General features: G+C 37.2%; 1 pseudogene; it reads right to left on the reverse strand.

Moving 5' to 3' along the window:
• Positions 1-17,142: 17,142 nt before the first annotated feature.
• Positions 17,143-18,024, reverse strand: LOC105994899 (annotated as a pseudogene).
• Positions 18,025-18,306: the final 282 nt, after the last annotated feature.

An 18,306-nucleotide genomic window follows, 5' to 3' on the forward strand; every position in this document is an offset into this window, starting at 1 on the left:
TTGTGACCTGCTAAATGACTCGTTTTATTCCAAGGCCTGAGTTGGAGCTAGCAGCTCCTCCGAGCTTTGTCGGTATCCAAGATGGAGATCACCGGTGCTGGGGGGGGGAGGGGTGGCCTTCCCTCCTCTGCTCCCTGAGAAGGAGTGAGGACGTCAGGCTTCTACTCACGCCGTCTTGGATCCTGGATCGTCTCTGGTCTGCAAACTGCAGGATGAAGATGTCTGCTCCTTGTCGGTTCTTGTTGGTGTTGAGTAGAATCCTCTCGCCCACTGCGTCTGGCTCCTTTGTCCGGGACTCTCTGTGTGAGCGCTCAGGTATGGCCGCGGATGGGGTCGCCGCTGTGACCCTGCCGCCGCCGTGGCGGCTGCTGGCAAGCACTCAGATGTGTCTCCTTGTCTTGGCTTCCCCTCTCTTGTCTAACTCTCTGTCCTGTGATGGCACACTTGGTGTGATTCTCTGGCTTAGGACTGTTCACTGGAACTCTAAAACTGCTTTCTATGCGAGAGCTTGTTCAGATTCCAGCTTCTCCTCTGCCATCTTCTATATATATATATATATATTGTGTGTAGGTCATGGGGCTTGAACTCTGGGCCTAAGCACTATCCCTCAGATCTTCAGGTCAAGGCTAGCACTCTACTACTTGAGCTACAGCGCCACTTCTGGTTTTCTGGTGGTTTATTGGAGATAAGGGTTTCACGGACTTTTCTGCCTGGGCTGGCTTTGAACCGGGATCCTCAGATCTCAGCCTCCTGAGTAGCTAGGATTTCTGGCATGAGTCACTGGTGCCCGGCTTGTTTAGTATATTTTCATCTCTACAAAATGTATTATTACCTATAACTTTCTTGTACAAAGCCCCTTTATCATTTCTAGCTAATTTTTTCCTCTTATAAACATTATTTTTCTAACAAGGTACATTAGGTATCTATTGTGATTTACATAAGATATAATAATGTATCCATACAGCTTCATAGGAAAAAAGAAAGTTGCTTACAGGAAACATTATTTTAAACATAGACATAATAAAATTCATTATTCCAAAATCAGTTATTTTTGCTCTTATCTACTTTTTCTTTTTTTAATTTTTATTTAAGTGAGTACACAAAGGTAATGCCATCTAAAAAAAATCAGTTTATAAATATAATTCATCTTGTCAATTTTACCTTCTTCAACATTCTCACCCCCTCCCACCCACCCCTTCCCTAATTCATTTTTAATTGCTATGTAGCAGTGCTCTTTATCAATTAAATTATTCTACTTATCATTACCCTATTAAGGGATGGCTAGTTATGTGTTTTCATTTTCCTTCTTTACAAATATATCAACTTTCTTTTGCAAACTTAGAAAAATTTTTTACAGTGTATATCTTGATATCTGCTATTAAAATATCTAACTGAATCAGTGAGTATCATTGGCTTAACTAGGTTTTAAGAAATTGCTTTCCTAAGTTTTAGTAGCAACTTTCCCTCTTCTCAGCCAGGATATTTTGCTTCATCCTTACTATCATATCAAATATTTGAATTTTGTTAATGAATAGTGCATGACATGATATACAAATATTTCTAATTTGCATTATTGCAAAATTATTAATGTTGATAACTGACCATCACTGGACTGGGAAGGTGGCTCAGTGGTAGAGTGCTTGCTTTGTATGCATGAGGCCCTGGGTTCAATTCCTCAGCTCCAAAATAAGCAGGAAAAGCTGGAAGTGGCACTGTGGCTCAAATGGTAGAGAGCTAGCCTTGAGCTGAAAAGCTCAGGGCAGCGCCCAGGCCCAGAGTTCAGGCCCCACGACGGACAAACACACACACACACACACACACACACACAAACACACACACACAAAAGAAAAAACTGACCAGCCGGGCGCTGGTGGCTCACGCCTGTAATCCTAGCTACTCAGGAGGCTGAGATCTGAGGATCGCAGTTCAAAGCCAGCCCGGGCAGGAGAGACCGTGAGACTCCTATCTCCAATAAACCACCAGTAAACCGGAAGTGGCACTGTAGCTCAAGTGGTGGAGCTCTTGCCTTGAGCTGAAAAGCTGAGGGACAGTGCCCAGGCCCAGAGTTCAAGCCCCACGACCGACCAAAAAAAAAAAAGAAAGAAAAAACTGACCACTTGAAAGTTCAAACACCTCCTATAAATTCTGTTAATCTTATATTCATATTTTTTTTCTTGTTAAGGATGGATGGGAGTTGTTGAGCAGAGGTACAACAAAGAAACTAATGACATACGAAAGTGATCCTTATGAACTAAATTATGCCCTGAAGACACCTAGTAATGAATTGACCTGTATAATCCATTTATAAGCAGAAAAATAATGCACAATACCTCACCTTGATTGTATTGTATTTGAATTATAGCATCCATCCTTGTAAATCTCATGTGAGTATCATGCTTACCATTCTGACCTTTCTAAAATAATGCACAATCTCAGAGCAAAACAAAAACATCAAATAAGAATGATTTGCAATAATTGATCTACTTCTTTTGAAATGGAAATGAATGAGGAAAAAACTTCTACATGATTCTCTGGAATAAAATGACCCTTTTAGTATTTATGTGACTTATGAGAATTTGAAAACATTCAATTAATCAGCCACAAGGTAAAAACAGTGAGGCCAACCACAACAGCTATTTAAAAGACAGGAAGAATACCGTAACTACAAAACAGCTTCTTTCTTTTAATTAATGGAGTTTCTTATGGGCTGTCTATTTAGAACAAGTCATTTACTATTGTATCTTAGGGAAATGTGAAAATACAAAGTCCTAATTTCTTCATTCTCTGCAATTACTACTGCAATTGTTTCAGATAATGTCAATACCTTGGATGAAAGGTTTCAAACAAGTACAATGGCTCAGAATTTTATGACATTCCATACTGTTCCCTGATTTATACACATTTAGGTCACCCAGTAACATGCCTTGTTGCATGCCATATAAACTGAAATGAGATCAATGCATATCTTAAACTCATTATGCTGATATTATAAATGCAAATTGCCTACTACCTACAGTGTAGTTAAATATCATCTTGCACTTTCCTGTTACTTAGGAACAATTTAGAAATAACATCTGTAATTTTAACTGTGTTTTCATTGTCTATTCAACCCTGCAGGGCTCCCAAGTGTATATCATATCTTGGAGAAAGTCTTGCAAAGTCAAACAGACTGCTTTCTTTGCTTGTTGGATCATTGGATTAAATGTTTAAAAACAAATATTAAAAACCTTTGTTTTCGGGTTACAATGTTAAACCATTTTTTGTTCTTTTAGTGTACAGTTTCATCTGTGTACTAAGATATTGACCCCAAGCACCTTACTAAAAGGAGTCACACTTCCAAGGAAGTGGATTTCAGGCTGTTATAGACTGACAACAAAACAACAAACACTGAGTATCCATAAGACATATCAAAGTGATGCCTTTTGAAGCTTTACAGAATATAATACTAATCAGGAAGTGCATATTTGATTTTGCCAAAGTATTGCAGTACTTCAAAGACAATATAGGCTCCCAAGAATAATTTTGGATTAATTCTCATGTATAAATAGCATTGGAGATATCTGACAATTAGAATAAAGACATATTTTATTCTTAATTAACAAGAACTTTTTTAAATTTCTTTTCCTGTCTTGAGGTGTTAGCTTTTGAGAAGACAAGTCACAACTACCCAGTACTAGAGATACATCCTCTATCTGCATGACTAAAACTGTCCACTGATTAGTCAATGACCTTAGTAAAGAGATCCACAAGAGTAATAATAGAGATTTAATGATAAATGCTCTGTTGAATTCCCTGTCTTTATCCATTTATAGAGTTGTAGTAAGGAAGTTGGAAAAGGAAGGAAGAAAGGAATTCAAATTGTTCTTTGTAAATACATGCTGATTTCTAGTAACTCTTTCAAAACTGTTCAAGAATCTTTCCTGAACCCATAATATGCCAACAAGTCAACATCATGACTTTTTTTGCCTTCAGACCTTGCCCTAGGCCATCTTTTCTTTCTTGAAAGCTCACTTAGCAACCTCCCCTTTACCTGTCTCACATGCCCTAACAGCCCTTCCTCCACTACACTTATAAATCTTAACCTTAGTCTTCTGACAAAAGATTAAAGTCTCCCACTTCTATTTAATAAAAAAATTCCATTTTTATTCATTCCTTTTGTGTTGTCTAATTATTTGGATAAGATCTCTACCAAGATTCTTACCCGCTTCTCATTATTTCCTCAAATGTAAGACCATGTCTTCAGTATTAAGCACAATAAATAATGAAGGACTGACCTGATAAGGTCCATAGCATTGTTAGTTTATGACATAGTTGATTCCATCTGTTCTCAAACTTCTAGAACTTTTTGTGTCTGTTAAGAGCTCTTCCAGTTCTCCTCAGCCCCTTGCAAATTATGTAGCTTTTTCAATTTATTTAAAAATCTCAGATTCTTTTATTTGTTTTTTTTCTAATTAAAATCCTTCACTAGTGTGTCTCCATATTGTTTTTAGTTATTAGGAAATCTGGAATTCATATCTAATCAAAATTATAAAAGCCATATAATTTAATCTCCCACAAAATAAGTTGTCGCCTTAATTTTTTTCAAGTAAGTTTTTCTTTAAAATTAAAAGGGTCTTTGAGTATTATCATTTTGGAAAACAAAAGAAATTTGGTAAAGAAATCTATCAACTCTGATAAATGTTGACTGGAAATAATTAAATGATCATAGTAATCATTAGAATAATAAAAGTCACCAACTTCTCAGATTTAAATGCTCTGAACTGGAAAATCCATTATAAACTGAAATTATATTTGTTTCCCAATAGTAACTTATTATTAGTGCTTGGAACCAAATCCTACTTTAAAGTGAATTCAAAAGGCCTATCTTGATTTTTAGTACATGAGAAAGGAAAAGAAAAACTGAGCTGTGTCAGGGGCATTTTCCTGATGTACAAATACAGGCTACTCTGCAAAAACAACTCATTCTACATGTCAACATTGTCTAATACGTATTAGCCATTGCAGTGGCTGGAGGTCACAAGAAGCTTCTTTACCATTAGCTGCATTTGCCCTCACAATTCCAGAGACTTTTTTTCAAAGAAGATAATCACCATAGAAAGATGTTAGAAAGAGGCATGTAGCTCAGAGGTGACTATGAGGTCACACTAATGACTTCCTGTACAAATAACCAAAGCCAAAGGAAAAAAAATGAAAAAATTGTAGAAATGATCTTTTAACACAGACAAAACCAGTTTACTTCTAAAGGTACATAACTTGCCATTGTCTCTGTTTTGGAAGATTATATCTCCAAATTCTGCTTGGTAAGTTACATTTACATGCATCTTTAAAATTTAAATATTGCCAGAATAGTTCTCTAAGAACAAATGTGAAAAAATTTTCTCACAAAGGATCTGAATGAACATTTCATCCTGTTAACATGGAAACATTTCCTGAGGGCTTTTCCTGAGTTGTACAACTTGAGTCTCATTTGTGCTCCAACCCTGGGCAAGCTGTTAATGTCTAAAACAAAACAAAACCTTTTCAAAACAACTTAGCCAATAGGAGTTTGTTGATCACGATGGGATGATATGCATCATCATTTAAGGGGTTAAACAATAAAAGTTGAGGTTATAAACAACAGTAGTCACTATGTCAAACTTTTCTCTATTCAATGTATTGTGTTTGCCATTGTAAAGTAAACAAAATGCCTTGCAGTGGTTGATTCTAATGGAGCGACTTATGTTGAGATGCATAGGAAGAAAGGTAAGATATTAACTAACGTTCATGAAAGACTGTTTAAACGTTGAAATACAAGAAGACTGGGGAAAGAGAAATGTCATTTAATCCAAAAATAAGTGATTTTTAAGAAGCAAATTACCAGTAGGGAAAATTGATTACTTTGTGTACAGTGAAGGGTAAGGAGTGAGGTCATTTGATCTAACATCATATGTGGAATCTCTGTAGTCACACAGAGTAAAGCCTCACAGTTTGAAGGCACACTATTGGAAGCTAACAAATATGCGAAAAGAGATAAGCAGTAGTAAATTTCTCATTAGTGCTTCAGGTAGGTAGAAGTCCACAAGACAGAGCCCTTCCAAGGCAGAGATAAGGTAATCCCATTCACCACCAAATCTCTAATTTCTGCCCCCGGAAGGGCATCTTTCTATATTTTTATAAAAAGAAGAAAAGTTTGTAAGGTGGATAACCAGAAAGCTAAGTCAAGGAAAGCAATTCTCTGATACATGTGTAAATTACAAGACAGCCACATGGTTACTCACCAATCTGCAAGCAGCATGGGGAAGAAAGGATAGAGAAAGTGGGTTGGCAAGACCACGAAGGCCATAGGTCAGGCATAAATAGAGTTGAGCAAAAGCCAGGATGAATTCATTCCACTCATTGCTGGAAAATAGTTAGATGTTGTCTCTTAATTACAGTAACATTAGCAGTTTGAAAAAGAGATCATACTAAAAGATGGTTTCCAAGAAGGAAACACTGTAGTACTTGGATAATGTCAAAAGTAGCTGTAACAGGAGATAGCTGCACCATGTGCTCAAGAATTGAGGATAGGAAAGCAGAAACAAGGATGAGAAAAACTTCATCATCAGAATTTGAAGTAAAAACATATTTAATCCAATCCAGATCAGTCAACTATAAAGGAAATGAAGACCTTCCGATCAAGGAGGCCTTGTGAATTAGCACCAATGCTTCTGCCATAATGATTTTACAATCCCCATTACAGGCTACCTTTGATGGGCATGGACATTATATTAAGTGTTATCAATAATGACAGTGTCTTTCATTTGAGGGATGCATTTATATTTATTTTTCTGGTGATCTGGAAATTTGAATTCAGGACTTTGTGATTGATAATCAGGGATTCTGCCATTGATTCCCTTTTGATTTCATTTCTTTTTTTTTTTTTTTTGGAAATAGACTATCCTGTTCATACCTTCATAGAGTTTGATTCTTTATTTCTGCCTCCTGCATAAAAAGATAGCAGGCATGTGCCACCACCCTCAATTGAACATTTCCCCCCATCAAGAGGATTTAAACTTAGAGACTCACATTTGCTCTGCAAGCACTCGAACCTGAGCTATATCTCCAGCTTGACACTTTTTATGGTTACTTTTTTTGGATACAATGTTTCATAGATTTTTCTGACTTCAAATTATAATTCTCTAGTTTACATCGACTTGAGTAGTTAGGGTTATAGACATGAGCCACTGGTACGTGGCTGATTTTAACTTTTAATGGAAAATTGAAAATATATATGAGAAGATAAAATAACATAATGAATTTCGATGTACCCAGTGGATATCTGCTACAAATATAAATTGATGACAATATTATTTCATATAATTATTGACCCTTTCCTTCTACCTACATTATTTTGAATTCAAATTCTTTCCTGTATATATTTTTTCATTGTAAAAATACTGTACAGAGGGGTTGCAGTTACATGAGTAATGAGTACATTTCCTATCAAGCATTGTTACCTCCTCCTTTGTTTTTCTCCTAACATCCCTTCCTTCCCCATCTCCTCAACTCCTCCCCTCCCCAAGTTGAAAAGTTCATTTTCAACATAGTATCTTGTACATCTCAGTGTTACAATGGGTCAATCTATATCTTTATTGCAGCATTTTGTTATTCCCTTTCCTCTCCCCAGATAAGATAAATGTATATACAAGATGCAGTGCACCGACATCAAATACAGTGAAAAAAACAGGGGTTATACCGTGGGGGAAGAACATACAAAAGAAACAAAAAAAATACATGATACATTACAAATACATTGAAAACAACTGCAAGAAAAGATAAAACCACTTGTGTCTCTATCTTGGGGTCCATTTTGCTTAGCATAATCTTATATGGTCATATGTACATACTTTTTTTTTGCCAGTTGGAGGGGCAGCCTGAACTCTAGGCCTTGTCACTGTCCCTCAGCTTTTCAGCTCAAGGCTAGTTCTCTTCCACTTAAGCCACAGTACCACTTCCAGCTTTTTCTGCTTATGTGGTGCTGAGGAATTGAACCAGGGCCTCATACATGCGAAGCAAGCAATCTACCTCTGAGCCTAGCTTTTGACCTTTTCTGCTTGTCCTAGACATATACTAGCAGATAAGGGAAACCATGGGACATATGTTTCTTTGGGCCTGGATTACTTCACTTAATATAATTTTTTCCAAGTCTTTCCATTTCCTAACAAATAGGGCTGTGTCATTCTTTCTGATGGAGGCATAGAATTCCATTGTGTGTGTGTGTGTGTGTGTGTGTGTCTGTGTGAGTGTCCACACACAGACACACAAAGACACACACATTTTCTTGATCTACTCATCTACTGAGGGGCATCTGGGTTGGTTACATATCTTAGCTATGGTGAATAATGCTGCGATAAACATAGTTGTGCTGGTAGCTTTAGTGCAATCTTGTTTGTGATCATTTGGGTAAACGCCCCAAAGTGGGCTTGCTAGGTTATAGGGAAGCTCTACATGGAGTCTTTTGAGGAACCTCCATACTGCTTTCCAAGGTGGCTGAACAAGTGTACACTCCCACCAACAATGCAGTAGTGTTCCCTTTTGACCACATCCCCTCCAGCATCTGTTGTTGTTGGATTTTTTGATGATAGCCATTCTAACTGGGGGAAGGGGGAACCTCAGGGTTGTTTTGATTACTATTTCTTTTATGGCTAGAGAAGTTGAGCATTGCTTCATTCATGTCTATTGGCCATTCTTATTTCCTCTTCAGAGAAGTTTCTCTTTAAGTCTTTAGCCCACTTATTTATCAGGCAGTTGTTTCTTTGAGTTTTGTTGTTGGGAATTTAATTTTTTGAGTTTTAAGTATATTTTAGATATGAGACTCTTATTTGTTGTATGGCTAATGAAGATCTCCCAATCCATGGGCTTACTATTGATCTTGCTAGCTATATCCTTTTCCATGCAGAAGCTCTGCAACTTCATGCAATCCCATTTGTCAAACCTTTCTTTGATTTGTTGTGTTTCTGGGTCTCTATTAAAAAAATTTGGCTTGTGCTAAAAAGCTCTAGAGTTTCTCCTATTCCTTCCTGTAATGTTTTCAGTGTGTCTGCTTTTACTTCCAGGTCTTTGATCCATTTGCAGTTCATTCTGGTGCAGGGTGTTATATAGGATCTAGCTTTAGTTTTCTACAGGTGACTAACCAATTTTGCCAGCACCATTTACTGAAGAGGCTGTCTTTCTTCCATTCTATTTTTTTAGCTCCCTTATAAAAGATTAGGTGGCTATAAGTCTGTGTGTTCATTTCTGGGTCTTCAGTTCTATTCCATTGGTCCTCAGGTCTGTTCTTGTGTCAGTGTCAAGCTGTTTTGATTACTATGGCTTTGTAGTAGAGTTTGAAATTTGGTATTGATATTCCTCCAGCACTCTTCTTTCTGCTAAGGATTGTTTTTGCTATTAGGGTCTTTTATTGTTCCATATGAACTTTGGGGTTGCTTCTTCTATTCCATTGAATAATGAGGTTGGAATATTGATAGGTGTTGCATTGAATTTGTAGATAGTTTTTGGCAGCATTCCCATTTTCACAATGTTAATACTCCCAATCCAGGAGCAGGGAGGTTTTTCCAAATTCTTAGTTCTGCTTTGATTTCCTTTTTCAGGTTTTTAAAGTTTTCATTGTAGAGGTCTTTCATTTCCTTAGTTAAGGTCTTTTATCTTTTGTGGAGCTATTACAAAAGGAGTTGCTTTCCTGATTTTAGCCATACTCTTCTCATTGTGGCCATACAGAAAAGCCATTGTGAATTCAAATTCTTGACATCACATGTTTTCATCTTTAATTTCTAGCTTTTTTAATAGTATGAAGAAAGATTAGTTTATTTTATTCTCGTTGTCATGGGGCTTGAACTTAAGACACTGTCCCTGAGCTCTTTTGACTCAAGGCTAGCACTCTACCACTTTGAGCCACAGCTCTACTTCTGGTTTTCCAGCAGCTAACTGGAGATAAGAGCATTACAGACTTTCCTACTGAGGCTGGTTTTGAACTGCAGTCCTCAGATCTCAGTCTTCTGAGAAGCTAGGAGTACAGGCATGAGAGATCAACACCCAACAACAAAGACTTTTTAAGAACATAAGTACAGTACTATGTTAGTGGGTAAAATATACTATTAATTCCTTAATACTATCAACTATCTAATCACTCTTGAATTTCCTTTGTTGTTTTATGTCCTTTCTATAAGTTATTTATACAAATCATGATTCTAAAAGGTCTATACTTTGGAATTGGGTGATATGTTTCTTGTTCTAAAAAAGAAATATATATATATATATATATATATATATATATGCACTATATACTACCAGTATCACTTTTATTTATTTTTTGTAAATTATTCAATTCAATTTTTTTGGCCTGTGATTCTTTTTCAGGCTTGATTTTTGCAGATTGTGTTACCATGGTAACACTTAGCATGTTTCTGTGTCCCCTTTATTTTCTGTATATTGATCATACTAGAGGCTTCAGCAGATTTAGCTTAGCTTTAGGAAGAACATGATTTGAGGGTGTATTTACTTTAAAGAGACACTCAAATATAAGTGAACATTTTGTAAAAGATAAAGGAATCATTTGTTATCATTTTTTTGGAATATATATTCTCAGGAATGGAACTCAAAGTTATTTTGTTTTAAAAGAGTTATTTACTCACTTTACATAAAATAGCTGTACAGACAATTTCAAGGATAGTTGTAAAAACTTGTTCTTTTTGTAACATCACAGAAATGAATGTGAAATGATACCAAGTTGTGAAATGGGAAACTTTGTTTGAAAAGTGGCTTCTTGTTGCTGTAGCTTTAATGACATAGCACAGTGGGGAAGCACAGTGGACACACCGAGTAATTAAAGAGTAGGAGCTAATACATTAGAAGATATATGATGACCTGCATCTCACAGTCAGAATTATCACTGAAAAGCTCATCAAAGATAGACAGCAACGGGGAGAGAGAAAATGGTATTGTTTTATGTCTAGGTAATACTAAATACCTGAACAATATCTAAAACCAAACCAAAATTGAAAAAAGAATAGTTGTTAATGGTGAGAAAAGCTGGTATAGGATAGAATAACTCTGAGAAGAAATAAAATGACAACAAAAGCTGAAGCTATTAAAACAATTTGATTTTCAAAAAAAAATCTATGATGATATAAATGTTTAAATTGAAGCTTCAGCTGTGTCTCATTTTAGAGTTTAATACAGACTGGAGTTAGATATAATCCTGTTTGTTTCAGATAGGAAAGCAAATAATATTGACTAGAGTTGCTATGACTGAATCAACTGTTTATTTTAATAAATATTATGAAAATAAGTTAGGGGAACTTAATGATAGGTTAGACTGGTGTTGGTGTAATTAGTATTACTGGTCTCAGTTGAATGAAATGTACTTGCAAGAGGTGTTAATGGATTCAGCGCATCAAAAAAAGACCTCAATAGAACTGCTCATCCAAAGAAATCTCTCAAGATACTTTATTTAGGAGCCCTCCTGTAAGGCATTCTGAGATGTGTCATGTTTCCTGCCATTTTCTTGATTTCCTGTATCTTGTTTTTCCCCCTCTTCCTGTGTTATTAAAAATGGCAGGAAACATGACACATCTCTATATAATAACCCCAAACATTAACGAACTCAGTTCTCCAATCAAAAGATGAATAGTAGATTGGATCAAAAAACAAGATCCATCCAATGTTTACATTCTGTTTTGGGTTTTTTTTTTGATTGATTAAAACTTCTACTAATGACATTTTTAAATGTATTACCTATATGTCACATTTATTGAGTAAATAAAAGATATTACTCCCTGATCTTAGATAAAAGAATTCAGATACAGACATTTGCACAGGATAGCATACCTCTGAATATAAAGAACCATCAATAACATCAAAAGGACATTAAACTAAATTATTGCAAAGAAGGAAAAGAAGAGGAAGCAGAAGAAGAAGCAGAAGCAGAAGCAGAAGAAGAAGAAGAAGAAGAAGAAGAAGAAGAAGAAGAAGAAGAAGAAGAAGAAGAAGAAGCACTTCATGAGCTTCATTATAAGGTCTTTCTTTCCTCCACCACGCTGCAAAAATAATAAAATAAGATAAAATTCCCTTCCATCATAATGGATCAAATGCACATTTCAAAGGTGAGAGTCAGTTGGACAATCCATTTGTAAGCGTTCTCAGCCACATCAGCACCATCTACACCCAGAGTGGCTTCCTCCTCCTAGAAACTGTTCCACCTGGTATCCATGAGCCATATTCTTACTATTTCAGTCTCGACTCCCTTGTTCCTCTTCTCTTCCAACCTCTCTTTGGTGGTCTCCTCCCATGTCAAGACTTAATCACTTAACAATGATTTTCTACTCATGCAGCTTGGATGTATCTCACCAACCTCTCCATTGAAACATAAGCAGAGTACCAGGCACCCACTCATCACAGACACCCCAAATGTAACAACAATAATTTAAAAAAAGGCATTCTGGGAATTGCAAACACATCTACATGCTTTCCAGCCACTTTCCCCATGATAGTTATTCCAAAGTATTCCTCAGTTCTGTTCACCGACACACCACCTTAAGCTACACTGTGAACAACAAACATGACCAAAAACAAAACAAACAAAAAACCCAAACCATGGCCATGTTTATGTTTGTATATTTAATTGGAATGAAACTATGACTAATATATTTTGTATCCACTGAGAATTTGCCCAAACTTTCCTCCCTGACATTTCACATAGAAAAAAGATAGCAGATGTTTAATTTATCCTCCTGACATTTGTTCAAACATATTTCTAGTGATCTAGGCAATGTGTTCCACCTAATGCATCTTACCTGACCTATCAGCATGTGACATAATGAATCACATCGTTAGTCATTGCAATGCTCAGTTCTAGCTTCTAGGATGCCACACTTATCATTTTCCCTTCACTCCTCTGAAGGTTGATTTACCCTTCTGTTTTTTTTTTATGTCTTGCTCATCTTTCTGACCCTCAAATTTTTGGTGGGCTATAAGGATGAGTTTTCTGATCTATTCTTTATCTGCACTTGCTCTCTTTCTCACCAATCTTATTCAGTCTGGTAAATTCAAACAATAACTGTGCCTGCCCAGGACTCCCATATTTAGAGTACTTACCTAGGCTTCTCACAAATGATAACTTGAATTTTCAGTGGTCTTTTCTGGATATTCACTTGGGTATCCATTAAGCATCTCAAATGGGTGTATCCAAATTAAATCTTTGCATCTTAAACGCATCCTGCTTTACAATAAATTCTCTACCTGACAAATTGAATATTGTCCTTCCAGTAGCTAAGATAAATGTACCAAAGACAGTCCTGCCTCCTCTTCTTCTCAAACCCCAAATCCAATATGAATATATCACTTTGACTCTGTTTCAAAATACATCCAGAATAATTTCTTTTCACTTCCCAGGTACCACTACCACTAGGGCTCCAACTATCATCACCACTAATTTGGATTCAGTGGCCTTCGAACTGATCTCTCAGCTTCAACTTTATCTAGTGTCCCTCAATCTGTCCTCATTTTGGTAGGCAGAGATCCCTTTTGTTGTTATTGCTTTCTTTTTGTTTTTAATTTACTTTGTTGTTATTATAAAGGTGATGTACAGAGGAATTAACAATTCACTTTCATCAGTGTCCATTGAGCTCCAAAGCAACACTTTTCACCCTTTTTTCCTGAGTTCTGTACCCTTCCTACCCTCATCCCAAAGTTATACATGTGAATACACCATACATTAAGAAAACAGAATCATCAAAAATATTTTTTAAAAAGAGTTCTCTTGTTTCCATATCTTGGAGTTCATTTCAATATACTTATTATTTTATATAAAGAGGTACGTGGGCATTGCCTTTTTATGTTTCTCTCCTAAAAGAAAGAGGTCCCTTTTAATCATGAACATCCTTCAAATATCCTTTCAAATTCTTACCCAGAATATTATCATGCTAAGGAAGACAGGAAAAAAGATTATGGGAAATAGAGTTGAGATCATGGTAGTTTTGAAGGCCATCATGAGAGGCTGTGGTTTGACTGTAAGAGACAGAGGAAAGTTTATACTGTTGGAGTAGACATTACATTTATTTCAGATGCTAAGTAATAGATTTATGGAAAAATAAAGCAGAAAGATGGGCAGAACAAAAGCTGGTGGGAAAAACTAATGGTTATGTTGCACTCTGTGGGGATAATGCCTAGTACCTATGAAAGAACAAATGGTACAGCTGCCTGGGACTATGTTGTTTCAACCACTAGCAGTGGCAAGTGCAAAGGCCTCGGTTTAAGAGCATGGCTTATGTGCCAAGTAAAATTGAAAAAAAAAAGATTATTCAGAGCAACTCCAAATTTCAGTCCACAAGCCTCATGGAATCTTAGATTTCATAAGAGTACCAATGTTTTCAATTTTCTTTTCCTCTGTTGTCCCTCTGGATTTTAGAAAAAATACTTAACATGATATGAACGTAATAACAACATATAGGATAAATGTGTCAAGGGCTAATTACACATGCTAAGCTGAACTTGAAATTTATTTTCAGTGGACAGAATGAAGGACAATGGACAAAGTTGAAGCTGAGAGATCAATTAGAAGGCCACTGAATTAATCCAACGGAGCAGTGATAACAGTTGGAGCCTTAGTGGTAATCATGCCAGGGAAGTGAAAAGAAATTATTCTGGGCATATCTTGAAATAGAATCAAAGTGATACATTGATATACATAACAGAGTATGACATACTACAGAGTTCAGTAATGTCAAATGTCTATTTTCTCCAAAGTAAACCTAGGTTCAAAAGATACTAGATTTTATAAAGAAAATAGTTTATTTCAAAGTTTACAAGACCATGAGTAGTCTAAATAATTATGGAAAACAAAAATAAAATTTGATGACTAATTTTAAGGCTTTATGGTTAAAGATAATCAAAACAACATATTCCTAGAATGAAAGCAGGCTAATGACTAAAGATATACTGTTGATAGGAAAATTGTTTTTTATTTTCAATGACAGATACAAGAATACCTGGATATTTATATAAAAAATTTAACATTAGCCTGTAGTTTTAAGCATTTATTCAAGTTAAAATGAACATAATCATAGAATACAACTAATAAAACGCAAAAGAAACCATAATGGACAACATTTATAACATTATGTCAGGGCAATGAGTTTTTCCATTAGAACCACAAACCACCAATTTTATTTTACTTTAAATTAATCTTACTTTTTTTGCATGTCAGTACTGGTATTGAACTCAGAGCCTCTCAAGCTCAGTTTTTTGCTCAAATTTGGCACTCTGCCATTTGAGTCCTATTTGTACTTCCAGCTTTTTGCTGGTTAATTGGAGATGAGTCTCAGATTTTTCTGCCCTAGCTAGATTTGAATTTTAAGTTGCAAATCTCAGCCTTATGACTGGTGAAGATTATAGGCATGAACCACTGATACCCAACCAAACCTCACAAATTTTAGAAAGAAAAATAATAAAATAAACTTTATCAGATTTAAAACTCAGTGTCTGAAAGCCATAGTTACCAGAACCAAAAGACAAAATATAAAACATGATGATTCCTGCAAAGCACTCAACCAAAAATCTTACTTCAGAATATGTAAAAGAAGTCTTAACAACTCAGTTATAGAGACAATGAAAAGCTGGTTGAACATTTGAAGGAGACTTTCACAAAAGGAAATACACAAATGTACAATAAACACATAACGTGAAGTTCATCATCACAGAAATGGATGTTAAAACTATAATGAGATATCACTTCATAGCATTTGAATGGCTAGTTTTAAAATCCTGAAAATATCAGGTGTTGATAGCACACTCAGATATTACTGATAGAAGCACCAAATCTTACAGCCACTTTTAAAAACAGTATTACAATATCCTTTCTTGCCAAGCACTTAATTGTGCACCTAAGAAAAATGAAAATATCCATGTAAAATTATGTGCAGCTATGATCATAGCAAGATTTTTCATAGAGGACAAAAATTAGAAATAAGTCAAATAAAAAATGAAATAAGTCAAATATCAATTGGGCAGTGGAGGAAGATTTTGTGACATAACTATACTGTGGAATATTACTCAAATATAGTGTTCCCCAAAGTATAAATTAATAAAATAACACATAATATAGTTGATGATAATTAGATGCAATTGTAGCAAAGATAAAACCTACAGTAACAATAAGCAGATCAGAAGGTATCTGGGGAGAGCAAGAACAGTAAATTAGCATGAGAATACCTTCAGAATGAAGGAGCTTTTCTGTCTTTTTATTATCCCAGTGCTTACAGGATTGGTTATATAGGTACCATAAATTCATCAAGCCTTAATATTTACTACCTAAAAATAATGCATTTATAAAGAAAAAAGTGATTATACTTAGAAGAATGAAAGAATTTTAATGATCGGTTTTGTGTGCTAGAGGCTTCAATAATATTTAGATGTGTTTTCTTAGCAAGCTTTGAGAATTATAAAAATGACATTCAAATGGATTTCACCATTTAGCATAGGATCTAGTAAACATAGCACACCAGAAATATTTATGGAATAAATAAAAAGACAAGATGAGAAAGAAAGATAACCATGGTCAAAAGAGAAGAAAGAGAGCCCAAGATGGAATATTTCATCAAGTGCCTTGCTCTCCAAAGAAGCCAGAACCTTGTGTGTTAAAGCATTTGTGTTTTATTTTGACATTGATAGAAATACACTGGAGAATAGAGTGGCATTTCCTCAGTTATGTTACTGCTGCTGGTTGAATTTTGTTTCAAAGGAAGACAAGGGTGAATATAGGTAGATGGGTACAAAGTAGTTATCCCAGTTTGAAAACAGGGCAAACCATACAAATAGAAAATTGAAGATTTTTCTTGGAAGTGAATCAACTAGGCATGCTAAATCCAATGCACTCTCCTTTGGTCCACTGGGGAACGTGAATGAAGAATCCAGAATGATACAAATGCCAGTAGCAAAGAAGTAGACAGTGAGGCTGTCATTTTTTTCCCTTGGGGTCCAGTGAGCTTTCTTGGTGGTGCGGTGGTGGGCATATCAGGGCTCTGAGTCTCTCACTTGCGGTGGGGGGGGGGGAAGGAGGGTGGTCCAGAATAGAAATGGTGAGGAGGTCCAGGATAGAAATGGGGGGACTGGTGGGGGGGGGTCCCCGGCATTTCATGGAGAGCTCCTACGCCTTGGAGGCCATGTGAACCATCAGATCAACCATGCAGTGGCTGTAGCCATATTCGTTGTGGTACCAGGAGATGAGCTGAACGAAGTGGTGGTTGATGCCGGTGCCCGCGTGGGAGAGTGGGAGTCACTGCTGAGGTGGCAGGAGACTCATCTGTTTCTCGGTGTACCTCAAGATGCCCTTGAGGGGGCCGGACGCCTGCTTCACCCCCTTCTTGATGTGGTCGTATTTAGTGGCAGGTGAGGTGCACCACGGGCACGTTGGGTGTGGGCATGCGGAAAGCCATGCCGGTCAGCTCGTTGCCGTTGAGCTGATGACCTTGCCCACGACCTTGGCTGCATCCGTAGACTCGGGGGTGGGGCTCTGGGCTGCACCCGCGCCCATCACGCCACAGCTCGCCATACGGGCTGTCTTCTGTGTGCACGGTGGTCAGGAGGCCCTCGACGATGCTGAAGTTGTCGTGGATGACCTTGGCATGGATGACCTTGACCCGCGGCGCCAGGCAGTTGGTGGTGCAGGACGCGTATCTGGAGATCTTGAGCGAGTTGTCATGTTTCTTGGAGTTCACCCCCCCAACACCAACATCGGGGCGTCGGTCAATGGGGCAGAGATGATGACGCGCGTGGTGCCGCCCTGCAGGTGCGCCCTGGCGGCCTTCTCCACGGTGGTGAAGACGCCTGTGGACTACGTCCCATACTCGGCCCCAGGATCGCCCCTTTTGATGTTGGCGGGGTCTCACTCCTTGGCGAGGTGATGTCCTTCCCGCTGATGACCAGCTTGTGGTTCCCAGCATTGGCTGTGCCCTTGAACTTGCAGTGGGTGGAGACGTACTGGAACATGTACACCATGTGGGTCCGGGTTGATGAATGGGTCATTGATGGCCACAATGTCCACTTTCTTGGAGTTGAAGGCAGTCCTGGTGACCAGGATCCCGATGCCAACAAATCTGTTAACTCCGGCCTTCACCCTCGCGACTCAGGAACCCCAGGAGCTGGCAGGAGCAGAGAGCCTGAAGCTGTTATCTTACTTTGACAAGATGTGATCTAAAAAACAGAGGTATTATTATTATTATTATTTGTTGTTGTTGTTGTTCATGGGGCTTGAACTCAGGCCCTGGGTGCTGTCCCTGAGCTCTTTGCTTAAGG

This window comes from Dipodomys ordii, unplaced genomic scaffold (genome assembly GCF_000151885.1).
Source record: "Dipodomys ordii isolate 6190 unplaced genomic scaffold, Dord_2.0 Scaffold111, whole genome shotgun sequence".
Taxonomy (NCBI): domain Eukaryota; kingdom Metazoa; phylum Chordata; class Mammalia; order Rodentia; family Heteromyidae; genus Dipodomys; species Dipodomys ordii.